General features: G+C 41.1%; 1 long non-coding RNA gene across 1 annotated transcript; it reads right to left on the bottom strand.

Moving 5' to 3' along the window:
* Nucleotides 1-6,548: 6,548 nt before the first annotated feature.
* On the bottom strand, nucleotides 6,549-7,025 carry LOC134226091 (uncharacterized). Its single transcript, XR_009983393.1, has 3 exons — nucleotides 6,910-7,025; nucleotides 6,708-6,771; nucleotides 6,549-6,654 (listed from the first exon to the last, which is right to left on the bottom strand). It is a non-coding gene; the product is annotated as an uncharacterized LOC134226091 (long non-coding RNA).
* Between the last annotated feature and the right edge of the window lie 7,116 nt (nucleotides 7,026-14,141).

Below are 14,141 nucleotides of genomic sequence, written 5' to 3'. Positions count from 1 at the left end.
TTGTATTTTTACCATGTAACTCTGTCTTTCAAAAGATTTATTTGTTTGTTTAGAAATTAAGTTGTAGATAAGTTGTGTGTGCATCAATACATGTTCAATTTAGCATCGTTCAAATGCCGTTTTGACAACTCACATTTTCCCGGTGATGGTGCAACCAAGCAATGAAAACCTGATAATAAAACTTCATAATCGTATACACTTAAATTTATTTTCTACAGATTTCTGGTGAATTTATCTTCAATTCACCGAAAGAAATCTTAACAGCAGATTTGTTAGGCCTGATCAAATATTAAATTTATTTTATGTCTGACAGCTCTTGGAAGGTACGAGGAGGGGGGGTGGGGTTCGATAAAAAGTCCAAAATGCAATTATTCCGTGGAAAATTTCAAAAATTAAAGGAAAATGATAGCAATCAACGTTTAGAGAAAACAAAGAATATGAATATTTTGTAACATATTTTTATCCAGTAGTGAAATTAACACAAAATTTTATATAAATAAAATAAAAATACTGAAACTTGCTTGCTTGCAGATTTCGTCTCCGCTCTTACGTGGTGTGAGGCCGGCCTACGTCCATTTACACTGCGAAGTTGCTATTGATATTGGATTTCGATGGGACTCAGCATTCGGGATCCAGTTGTGATACTACCAGGCCCGAGCTGTAAAACGTAGACATCGGCTGATGCATACTTCCAAATCTATGTTAGCTCTGCTAATACGCGCCAAGTCTTTCATGTATAACATTACAGATTTCACGTTAGAGTTGAGTATTCGAGGTTTGGTGTATTGCCTGGGCCTATTGGATTTCTTTTATGTTAACTCTACAATGGTAGATCGCTTTTGCGTTGGTAGAGCAGTATCATCTTCTGAGTCGAGGTCATTAGATTGGTCTATGGTGGTGGGCTGCTAGACCAGCCCTTGATTTCGTCGATTACGATGAGCAACAACAACAGAGATACAATACATCGCTACATCTATTCTTGCCTCACTCTAGCGACTCCAATGCACGGGACTCTCGATTTTGTCTAGACCTCCCTGAGACGCTCACAGATTTTTGTTTGTTATTCAGACGATCGAAGGCTTCTCCGTGGCTAATCAGTACCAAATGGAGGGACTCTTGAAATTCAATGAGCTGCTCCATGATGATGCAAAGCATGACAGTATGATTCTCACATGATCAACTGGCAACACGGTCGGGTAACGAGCATATCTTCTAAAAGCTCCGTTTATTTTTGTGTTTTTTATGTTATCGAATCGCGTTAAAATCATTTGCGTCGGCTCCACGGGGATGACAAGCTACGCCATCTTTGTCACATCTTTTCTGAATCACCAATACGAGTGCACTGCTAATGCAACATAAATAAGCGAGGGTGAAAATGATATAAAACGAACAAAGGTCAGACAGTACCTTGGGCAACTAGCATTCTAAATAATTGAGCAAATAAATTGAACATTCTTAAGTTTAAGCATGGAATCAAGTGTAAAATTGTTTTAATTGATAATTCGTTAAATTTTCTCTATTTTCTCAAGATTATATCATGTTGCATTATTGAGTGGTATATGCGTTTTGCATTATATTCTCCTGTAAAACGTAAACATTCAAAATTCAGCGCATACTATTGCAAAATAAATCAGTATTGGGGTAATTTGACACTGGGGGATAAATTTATCACCCAAAAAAGAACGAACAGGCAAACCTGTCAAAATCCATAGTAAAAAAAATTGGATGTGGCTCCTCTGGTCGGCTCACTCACAATAAGATCGGTATTGAAACATCGTTTTCTTGTTTTGCGGTTTGTGCAGTGCGAATTGTGTGTGTGGAGAACAGCCACCTGGCACGACGCCATGTTTCTGTAGCCAACATCTAAGTGTAAAATTCATGATGGTATGTGTTTTGTTTACAAACATCACATTTGATTCTCATTAGGATACAGAACTGTCAGTGGACATGGTCGCGCAATGTTGGCTGCAAAACAAACCCATTGTGTGAGATAGGAGCCACTGGGGAGAACATCAAAAACTTTGTAAACAATTCCCACTGTATACACACCCCAAGTTCGTTTTTTATTAATCGGAGCGCCATCTGACAGCAATTTGCTGAAGCTGCATACGCTTGCAAAGCTTTTTATATTGGATGTAAGACAAGCTGCATGCAATAGGAGATCGTCAGTTGCATTCTAGCAAAAATTCCGCTTGAGGCCCTTTCAAAACATTTTAACAACAGCAACTACCTGATGGTATAATCGTAATATTTCCATTATCAGGCGACAGGTGGTGTTGCTGCGTGTTTGTATCAATGTAATATTGCATATACACTAGTGACATCTGCTGTTCGATATCATAAGCTTTCAATGTTCCTTCCACACACACGAGGTGGGAGAAATCTTGAAGAAATTGAAAGATACATAGAATTTAGTATGGAGGTAAAATGAAATCTCTTTTATTGTTTAGAACTGTAAACAAGTCGTAGGCAAAAAATATAAAAAATATTTGTTGCTTTTTGACCTAGCTTTCATATTGATGCGATGCGTAGTTGATGAGAAGGATGATTTGTCCATACAAGGAAATTCATTTTACTTTAAATGTTGGCGCATCTCGTTCAAATAGATTTGTCTTTGCCTTATTAGGCGAGAAATATTTCGATTTACCGGTACATTGGGGCACTTTGGAATACTTCAACACTTTTAATAAATACTTGAGATGGATTCATGCAAAGTTTGTTGAATGTGCTGGAGGCGGTAGAACAATCGCATGGTGATTCTTGCGGTATGGTGTTTCATTATACCTGCGTGGGAATGACTAAATCGCATTATGCAGCATTTGTAGCTAAAATTGGATTAATCTGATTTTGTGAATCATGCCGTCTCAATTTCGATTCCACTGTTACGATCGTGAAAAGACAATCATGAGAGCTTTGCCAGAATTACTTATTCGTACCGATTCGGTGGACACCCGGCTTGGTAACTACGGTGAAAATCTACGTAGAATCAACAAGACGATCTACGGATCTCTCCAAACCTGAATGTAACGATCAAACCACATTCCACCAGAGTGCGATGAGCTCAACTAGACGACGTTTTGGACGACCCGATTAACAGACTAGATCCTGTGAAGAGACCTCCTTCTTCGAAGTCCTAGATGAGATCAAGTCTATTGCTCACATTCCGGAAAAAAATGTTGTTGTACTACCAATACTGTCCATAGCTCTCATTCGAACCCTAGTTGCCGATCTGCTCAGTTAGCCGGAAGTGACATGAGTGCTGGCGGACCATCTTCTAGGCATTCCACTGCTCAAAGATCTCATCTATAAACAATGATGCGAATCGCGTGATGTTATCACTCATAAAAGCTAATTGAAGATCACATACAAAAAGAGTAGTTCACTTTATAATTATGCTTGATTTTAGTAACATCTGTTTGCTTTTTTTTGGAGAACATCAAGTTATTCACCTAAGTATTCGTATCCGTCGGGATGGGCCATTACCTCCTTGGTGAACAGGCGCTCTAGACGTACCTTCGAAATTGAGCTTAATGCTTAACCCAGAACGGATCAGATTAGGTTCATTCCAGGTCCCAGTGAAGTATGCAATACCACTGTTACGGACAACTTCATTAAATACAGTCTTTCAGTTGCATTACTGAGCAGCTTCTAAGCTGTAAATATATTTTAATTAGATTCTTATTTGTAAATTTTAAATGATTCTTACATTTCTGTATTCATCTTGCTGAATTCATACAATTCACCAACAACTCGATCGTTCACAAACTTTCCTGTATAAAGTATAATAAATTTCCTACAATTAGATCTTACTACAATCTCATTATGAGCATCCCTATAACCATCGTAATTCATGTGTTACCATCATGCATTTCAAGCAAAAATGATACTAGTTGCTGTATACAATGAAACATACGTGGAATGATGTAGCTTTACTAAAGGCTCTCGAGATCAACTTCTAGATCATAAACACTAAACGATAGCGGTGTGATTACTGCTCACAATAGGGATAGACTTCTGACTCTATAAACTTATCCCAATGACGGAATTAAACTACCTCATTGCATAAGTGTTGGATAGAATTGTATACAGATAAAGTACGTTCACAGGGTGTCGCTTATCGATGGTTTATCAGTCGATCGTTGTTCCGTGTGCGTAGCTATATTCGAGTGCTTCACCAATCTCATGGTCGAAGAGATCTCTCGCACAGTGGTTGCGGTAACATCCCCCTCCCCGTGAACATCCGAGTAAGCTACAATCACTTTGAAAAGATCTACATCTCTTCTGCGTGGTCTGAGTCAACCTCGATTTCATTTGCTCTGTCTGTTGAACTTTTTATACTGCGCTGTCCCTCACTAGCATTAGTATCCGACTGTCGACAATGAATGAACAGCTTATCATCTCGCCTTCCCCTTTCATCCTTCGATGTCTTCGGGTTATTAAACATTTCAACACTTGTTGTAAGATCAGACGCTATTTCTGCTAAATCCATTATAAACTTATTGAAGGTACACAAATTAACATTGTCATAAGGACGTTTGTACTTGCCCCACTGTAGCTTGAAAACGATTGGTAACTTTTCAACTAGCTCTAGTAAGAGCATGGGGTTTGACATATGGGACATTTGCCCTGAAATTGTTATGTGATCAGTTAGGTTCTGAACTGCGAGCCCAAATGTAATTATTGTGCTGAGGTTGTCCACTTTTGGCGGATGAACATTGCGTATCTTCTTCAGCAACGAATTAATGAGAATTTCAGGTTTTCCATACAATTTGTAAAGAATATCAATTACGTAGGGCACTGATGCTGGTAGGAGAAGACGACTTCTCACTGCCTCCAATGCAGGGCACCGTAAACAACGTTGTAGCCTTGCTAGATTTTCGGCATCATTGTACCCACACGCTTCGGTTGAGCTCTGAAAAATGCTATGAAACATCGGCCACTCTTCGGGATTACCCGAGAATATAGGTAAATCCCGAGACATCACTTGTCGTGCTGCAAGCTGAGACGCTGTTGGACCTTCGAGTGGACGTACTGCTGCTGATGCTGCATCTATGTTTGCACTATTTTGTGGAACCGATGAGTGAATCGTTGCTGACTGTGTTGTAATTGGTGTCATATTCTGACCTACGGGATCCACTGGACATCCTGGTTGTAGCGCATACAGATTGGCCGATGCATGCGGTCGTTGAATGGATGGAGGATTGAGTTGTATTACCGAAAAGTGCCCTGGTATTGGTTGTGATGGTAAAGACTGAACCGCAGAAAAGTTCATCGATGTTGGCGGATTGTTTCTATTACTCTGCCAAAGTTGCGAGAAGTTGTTGTTCTGCGGCAGTGTAGATGACATGGTGTATATTCCTACTGGAGGTTGATAGACGCTGCGCATATTCGATTGGGTAACATTTCCGAAAGTCCAAGAAGGAATCTGGGAATTGACCGCATAACATCCAGACACTGTAGCAGCTGGCAATTGGTCTACTTTAGCAGCTGTCGCTTGACCTGAGCCATAGGGCGAAGCATATTGAAAAGAACTAATTGATGATTGTTGGATCAATGGTGCAGCTCCTTTCCACCCCTGAGTGAGATTTAAGTTAATCTGCTTCTGTGTATTCGCTTTCATTGACTCAGCGAGATTATTCGACGTGAATGCAACCGACGTTTTGAAATTGATTTTAGCGCTTGAATGAGGAACTTCAACCCGTAGACCTACGGATGGGATAGTTGAATCTGATATGTTTCTGTTGGTTGACATGTCCATATCAACAGGGATTAGAATTGTGCCCCCTAACGACGAAGTATTGGATGTCTGTATGCTTGGAACAGGGGCAATATCGGGAATATCCGATGCTGACGAAGAAGTCGGAATGTCTGCTATTCCCTTGTCGCTAGGAGTGGAGCATCTCTGTGGAAGAAGTTCCAGCTGCTTTCTGGTAATATCATCTTGAACTGGTTCATTCAGATGTCTAGATGTGCATCGATTGCGACTATTACTATCTATGCTTTGCTGGCTCGTTCGTTCCTCTTCGTCCTGAATCTGCTTCAGCAACTCGTACTTTTTTTTATAGAATAACTTTTCTTCTTCAATCTCCTTCATGCGAAGACGGTTTTGCACCTCTAGCTGCTCCAGTGCTAACTTCAATCGAAGAGACCGCCTACTCGAAGTCGAGCTATGGACAGACTTAGCCATATCACCCAATTCTTTTTCCTCGTTGCATTGCTGACAAATCCAAGTAGCATTTGCCAGTTCGAATCCATCTAGAAGTCCCGCACATACGATGTGTTCCTTCTTTCCACATAGCTCACAACAAAGCATCTCCGCTGTCTCACCCTTGTCACATTGTTTGCATTTATTACTCGCTTGGTCAGTTGCCATACTACGGCTGATGGTCACCTGACTACGGTGAAACTCTTTCGATGCTAACCGCTCGACTTGAGCGCTTGGAAGCCCTTCCTAGATTCCGACTGGGAAACTCGAAACTGTCCTACGATTCTCGAGTGGTGTTAGGCTCGCCTGGTTTAGTGCTTACGATTTTTCTCACGGCTGCGATCCGGCATCAGATTTCTGCCCAACTTAAGGCTAGAAATCTTAGAAGTTTGTTACGGACAACTTCATTAAATACAGTCTTTCAGTTGCATTACTGAGCAGCTTCTAAGCTGTAAATATATTTTAATTAGATTCTTATTTGTAAATTTTAAATGATTCTTACATTTCTGTATTCATCTTGCTGAATTCATATAATTCACCAACAACTCGATCGTTCACAAACTTTCCTGTATAAAGTATAATAAATTTCCTACAATTAGATCTTACTACAATCTCTGAGCATCTCTATAACCATCGTAATTCATGTGTTACCATCATGCATTTCAAGCAAAATGATACTAGTTGCTGTATACAATGAAACATACGTGGAATGATGTAGCTTTTACTAAAGGCTCTCGAGATCAACTTTTAGATCATAAACACTAAACGATAGCGGTGTGATTACTGCTCACAATAGGGATAGACTTCTGACTCTATAAACTTATCCCAATGTCGGAATTAAACTACCTCATTGCATAAGTGTTGGATAGAATTGTATACAGATAAAGTACGTTCACAGGGTGTCGCTTATCGATGGTTTATCAGTCGATCGTTGTTCCGTGTGCGTAGCTATATTCGAGTGCTTCACCAATCTCATGGTCGAAGAGATCTCTCGCACAGTGGTTGCGGTAACAACCACTAAGAAGAAGACATCAACTGCTTTCTTCTTCGATGACTGTTTGGTAAATAAAGCAATGTCATTGCCAGCAATTTAAATGGCATTACCAAGAAAAGAAAATAACATGTCGTACTTTAATATTAACATGAGTAATTTTATATTAAATTTTAATGAACACTATCTATCAATGAAGAACAAACAAATATATAAAAGTATGATAATGTATATATATATATATATATATATATATATATATATATATATATATATATATATATATATATATATATATATATATATATATATATATATAAATACTTTGGTTAGATTATTGGCTATGAAGGATTTGCGTCGATGATTAACATTAGACCGTTATCATATGGTTACTGCTCCTGGACTTCATCTCATAGCTCCGATATTCATCCCACGAAAAACAAAGCAATGAAAAGGTATTTGATTTGTTTCTCATTTTTGTGATTTTTTTTCAGTAGTGAGCACGCATGTTAGCAAAAAGAAGAGACAAAATTAGTGTCGTATTTCTTTGTTTCGTGATGAGATGGAAAACGGAACAGTTCTTCTATATATTGCTTAATGGTTCGGGGCGAAATGGCCTAATCATTTTATACTGAGTGTGTGAGGCAATCGAAAAAGGTTTCATACTACAAAGAGACTGAAAACTCTGGCATCAAACTTTAAAAAAATCAATCCGCTAGGTATAAGATTGGGAATTCCTTCTACTTTAACGTTGCTTCCCTGTGAAATTTGTAAAAATGCAAATGCTAGTCCAAACTTTATAACGCAAATGACTAGAAAAGCTAGTTCTGATTTTGATACATTCGATTCATAGCGAGAATGTTTGTTCAATCTTAGCCAGTCATTCAGTTGATTAATTATGCAATTGAACTGATTCCGTAGATAAATGCAGTCCGGTGTGGTGCCACAAGGCCATCAAGTCATACCACGTGCTCACTACCTGATTATTCACAGAAAGATTGAGGCAATGAAGAAAATGAAATATCATTTTAAAATGAGAAATCACCGCTCTTCTCATACAATTTATTTTCCGATAATGATATAAAAAGAGACGCGAAGAATTAGCCTGAGAGATTTCAAATGAATAGAAAATTGATATCAGAACTCGGAAAAAGAAAGCAAAAAAAAAAGACACGAATGCATAAAAAGCCAACTGTTATTCCATTAGGAAGAAAAAGCACAGCCACCGCAGCTGAAGGTGTCCACCGATTCAGGCTGAGAATAATAACATTCTGCGCTGAAAGAAGAAAGCCACCTCTTCTTAAGCAGCTTTGCTTCGTCATGGAAATATCTGCAGCTGCATGCCGTGCCGGCCGTTCTTTCGTGCCAATTTGAGGTAGGCCACCGTCATCATCCATTGCCGTGGTGTCGACGAGCGAAGTCATTTGACGATGTGCATCTTCTTTATTTTTCCCTTTTCTGGTAGTTGGGGTGTATGGTGGGTGTTCGCTCGCTGAGAAGACCTCTGGGCAACACAAAACCAATCAAGTCAAACTATCTTCAATCTACACCGCCATTGGAGTTGAAGGCCCATTTCACACTGGAAGCCATCAGAATGTCTCATGAACAGTGAGTGAAAGGTAAGAACAGGTGGAAACTACACTTTTCGAGCATTTATGGGTCAGCTGCAGTTTCCATTTTAAATTGTTTGTTATTTCTACGGGAAGTTACTATGAATATTGGTCTGTCACAAAGCCTTCGGCCTCTTCCAGCTTCTCTACTGAATATTATCTGTGCTGGACGCATGTTTCATGGCCGTATAAAGCCACCGGAAGAATCAGAAAAGTTCACAGAGCTAGTTTCGTCTTTGTTCGTAGACTACGGACCTTTGGCTGGCTGCGAAGTCCCTCGAGCGCTATATTGAACAGTAAATTCGAGAGCGCATCGCCCTGTGTCAATCCATCCAAAAGTTACAAATGATGTCGAAATATCATCCTCAACCCTAACACTTGAAAACCATTTTCTAGCATAATTAGTCATAATTAATTTCGTTTCACTGAATCATACGCTGGTAGAACTTACGAAATGGTAGAACTAGTAACACATTGCGTAAAGGTTTCTACCCAGCGTTACCGGTATATTCTTTCAGTCCTCCTTTTATAAGGCACGAAATCCTTTTCTACTGCTCTGCGATCTACACCAATGATGTCGATGTCATCCTCAAAACCAAGGAGCTTTCCAGAACTATGAGAGGGTGCCTTGCTTCAATCCATCTAACGTCACGAACGAATCGGATGACTCACCAGATATTCTAAAGCTTGATTCGGACTTACCCACCGTCGCACGAATCAGCCTTGAAGTCTACAAACATATGATGCGTTCGCAAGTTGTCTTCCCGGAATTTGTAAACATCTGGTCCGTCCTTGATATTGGCCGAAAAAAGATCTTCGCAAACGATAATGGTATTAAAGAGGGGAGTTATTCCTCGAAAGTTAGCATCAGGGTTTTAAATATTCTACAGCACTGGAGAATTCATATTCTACACCTGTCATCGTCTAGGCAAAAGGGCCGTTTCTCGGGCATAATCATGGGCGCTAAGGTTTCAGCCTTATGATTTTATAATCAAAAGAGTTCCCCAAACCCAAATTATACGCCCTTTGACTCCGTCATTGGACTCCGGATGCATGGAAATCACATGGGATGAAATCGAAGTGGCTACTGGAGAAGATAGCGAACTTGTGAATGTAAAAGTATCAGTTGAGTGATCTTGAGGGTAGGATGGTTCAGATCGAGATCGATCAAAGGTTTCGTAGCATTAAAAACAGTGATGTTGTCGTTGACTAAAACCAAATCAAGTATGGGTTTTTTCAATTTTACGTAACGCAATAGGGGGTGGGGGGTTGTTTCATTTTTGTCACGATTTGTTACAGAAAATATGGGTGTGTGGGTCCTTCGAAATATAGTTCTGCGTAACAAAGGGCATAGAGAAAAAATCTTTAATAAAATTTAAATAGTTTTTTAAATAGCATAAAATATACAACACATAATTCTTTGGCCCGAGCTTCAAATTTCACCAAATTTCACCAAAACAGCTTTTGTTGCGCGTTACGCATGGGGGGGGGGGGGGCGTAGTTTTAAAAATGGTTTCTTAATGTTACGAGGGGATGGAGTGTTCTTAAAAACAACGTTTCTAGCATTACGTAATATTTGAACAGACCCTATACGTAAATTGTGATTCGCAATCGGATTGACTTGCGTAATGCCGTTTAAACTGAATCTGTCTAGCAAAATTGAACAAGAGGCCGGGAGGTACGATTGCTGCATGTCCCAGACCGGATTCTGCGGAGTAGATCAAACCAGATTGGATTGATTGTTATCTCCATGCTGAGTTGCGACGTCCAAATCTTTCAAATCCGAAAGAATTTTTTTGCGTTGCGTTGCGTTGCGTTGCGTTGTAACGGAGTATTTCGTAGATTGCATACTGATAGTTGTCATGTATATTCTTTACCTTTCTTACCCCAATTGCTTATGGATTTCCATTTGGGATTTAATGGAAATCCAATTGGGGGTCCAAAATGATAAAACATGAAAGCTATCATTGCCGGCCACGCCCATCTTCTCCGTTACTAGGAAAGGGAAGGAAATGATGATATGACATCTACTTAACGAGAGGCCAGCGACTCACCGACGCCCTCATAGATGTCAAGGAATTGGATGGTGGGTAGGGTATGTGGTTTAGGAGTATCATTATAAGCAAATGATAGAAAATTTGTGGAAATACGTTGGGAGTGACTTTGCTAAGAAATTTATGTCACTCCATTATCCTTGCCGATGATTTTCCTCGGATGGGGCGAAGGTATTAGCCTTGCCCTGGCTAATAACCTAGGTTTAAGCGCCGGTGGTCGCACTCTGAAACGAAAAAAGAGCAAAGAAATTAAATTCCCTTCCCCTGATATGATAATGATGTTGATCAACAAATGAATTCTAAGTGGATGAATAAATGATCAAACGGCTGCAAACAAGCCTCTATTGTCGTAGCAGAAGCAAACCCGCCTCAATACGACAGGCAGAAGCACATGTTTGTGATTCAAACGCGATCGACTGTTGTTCAATTTCGATACACATAGTTGGGTAGAGAGAAAAGATGTGAAATATTGCTAAAGTAGGATTCGATGGATACGGGGAATTGACTCATATGCCACCGTTATTAGCTGGTTATGGGTCAGCTTTCTCGCAAGGGCAGCTGTTGTATAATTGGTAATACGTCCGTGTGCTTAATTTAATAAAAGAAGTGACAGAATATGTACAAAAAGACAGCTTGATGTTAAATCGTAGTGATGATAGGTTTGTAAAAACGTAATTACTTTTGCTTACCTTTTCCGTAATATGCAATTTTGCGTTCCATACATACCAGATCCAGTAGAATTATATAGCTGGAAACCAACCTACTAGGTATCTGCGAAAAGCACCACCCGTCGTCGACAGCTCCGAGAGAAAACGGCGACGGCGACTGGATTTCGGGCTGCATTTGACACGTGTCGGAGTAATTTTGATGCCATCGTTCCTTAAGAATAATTTCAATCCTTTTCGTCCTACCTCCAAACGATTTCAATTTATCCAGCTCGACCGTTATTCTTGACAGAGTTGTTCTCTTCAGATAATCACCCGCCTTGATCTCTGATGCGCAGGCATTCAGTTTAGTATCAAAAATCTTGAAATTTTTTGAGAGTTTGGTTTGGCTGCTGTAGATCGACAAACGATCTTTTTCAATGTGCCGGAAACTCCAAATACGCCTATTGAAAAAAAAATCACTTCCACGAGGAAAAAAAAAAATGACGGACGGAAATTTTTCGTGTCCGTTCACACCGCGCGACTACTTCGATCCCCAAATCTTTCAAATCCGAAAGAATTGCCCGAATAGAGTCGACATGATTTTTTATATCAGTGACATTTGTTCACCAGTCCGGCGGGAGGTAAAGAACTCCGCTGATAGCAGTACCAGTATGTATTTAAACCTGATCCATAGTTATTCGAGGGTGTCACAGACTGGTGTAGGATCTTCGGAACAACTTAAACGGGTCGATACGGCAATTAGAATTCCCCACCTCTCGATTTAGTGCAGTTTCGTTGGTTGCAATTACTTCGGAAAATTATTTCTGTACCGAAAAGTTGCGTAGACAAAATGCGGTTATCAAGCCATGTCTCTGTAAGGACTATGACATCATAGAATGCATCCGAAGCAGTTAAGAACAAGTCATCAATCTTAGTGTGTAAGCCTCAAACGTTCTGATAGTTTATTTTGAGCTGGCCGTTGGCTTAATTCGTACTATTCCTGACAGGAAACTTGTGGACATCAAAGTTGACGGCATCAGAGGTTGTACTACTGCAATGCGAGGGTGCATTAAGCAGAGAAAATGAAGGACAGCTAGGATACTTGCCTGCGAGGAGATTTTGGAAGGCCCCTTCCCTATCCGCGAGAACAGGGCCGGGGTGACTCTGATGACGGGAAACTGGAGAAAGGCTGCTGATGTTGGATGGTGGGACTGTTTCGGGAGGGTTGGGGACTTCCTTATAGCTTTCACAGGTGCACCCCAGTTGGCGTAAATCGCAAATAGGACTTCTGTATTCGCCGGCACTGGAACATACTACTATACTGCTTCTCGGGCAAAAACGAAGGCCGTAGCTTTCACATTCGAACAGTTTGGATGAGTGACCGAGTAAATGGTGTTGAAGTTGGTGTTGCCGCAATCCAAAAGTGCATCAGGCAGAAAATAAAAAGACCAACTAGGGTACTTACCTGCGGCGCGGCAAATGCTGGGTAAATCGTATCATTGGTACTTCGCGTACCTGAGGGAACAAAATAGACCCCATCTCGCGGTCCTTAGCCTCTTACCCAGCAACTCCTTTTGCTCCCCGCGGTGCTGGCCGGGATACGAGCAACCTTAGGGAAGATCGGGTAATCAACCCTGGTGGGAATATGGTCGTATGCTGACAGGGAAGAGGGGGTTTGCTCCTCTCCGGAGGTGCAAATCTTATTGAGCGACTGTTCTCCATGTCAGGATCGGCTCAAAACAGCGTCTGTTGTCCATGTTAGGGGCGGGTGATCGTCGAGGTGATCGAACTCTAAGTGAAACTGTGCACCATGGTCCACCGGAAATAAGGAGGAATGGTCCTCCGGAAATTTAAGGGGTTTGGTGTCAGGCCCTGCAAGCCAGCCAAAAAAAAACTCACGCAACGAACAGTCAACAAGAGAGTACGGATAGGAACCATCCGCGAAGACCGCTGCGACGAAAAGGGACTAGCGATTGGAAACTCGGTTTGTGGAACTGCAAATCTCTCAACTTCATTGGGAGCACACACATACTCGCCGATGTGCTCAATGACCGTAGATTCGACATCGTAGCGCTGCAGGAGGTTTGTTGGAAGGGATCCATGGTGCGAACGATTAGAGGTAATCATACCATCTACAGAGATGCGGCAAAACACATGAGCTGGGAACAGCTTTTATAGTGATGGGCAATATGCAAAGGCGCGTGATCGGGTGGTGGCCGATCAACGAGAGATTGTGCAGGTTGAGGATCAAAGGCCAGTTCTTCAACTACAGCATAATCAACGTCCATAGCCCACACTCCGGAAGCACTGATGATGATAAGGACGCATTCTACGCGCAGCTGGAACGTGAGTACGATAGCTGCCCAAGCCATGACGTCAAAGTCATCATAGGAGATTTGAACACTCAGGTTGGCCAAGAGGAGGAGTTTAGACCGACTATTGGGAAGTTCAGCGCGCACCGGCTGACGAACGAAAACGGCCTACGACTAATTGATTTCGCTGCCTCCAAGAATATGGCCATTCGCAGCACCTACTTCCAACACAGCCTTCCGTATCGGTACACCTGGAGATCACCACTGCAGACAGAACGACAAATCGACCACGTTCTGATTGATGGACGGCACTTCTTCTACA

This window comes from Armigeres subalbatus, chromosome 3 (genome assembly GCF_024139115.2).
Source record: "Armigeres subalbatus isolate Guangzhou_Male chromosome 3, GZ_Asu_2, whole genome shotgun sequence".
NCBI lineage: Eukaryota > Metazoa > Arthropoda > Insecta > Diptera > Culicidae > Armigeres > Armigeres subalbatus.
This window is presented reverse-complemented; position numbering and strand designations above follow the sequence as displayed.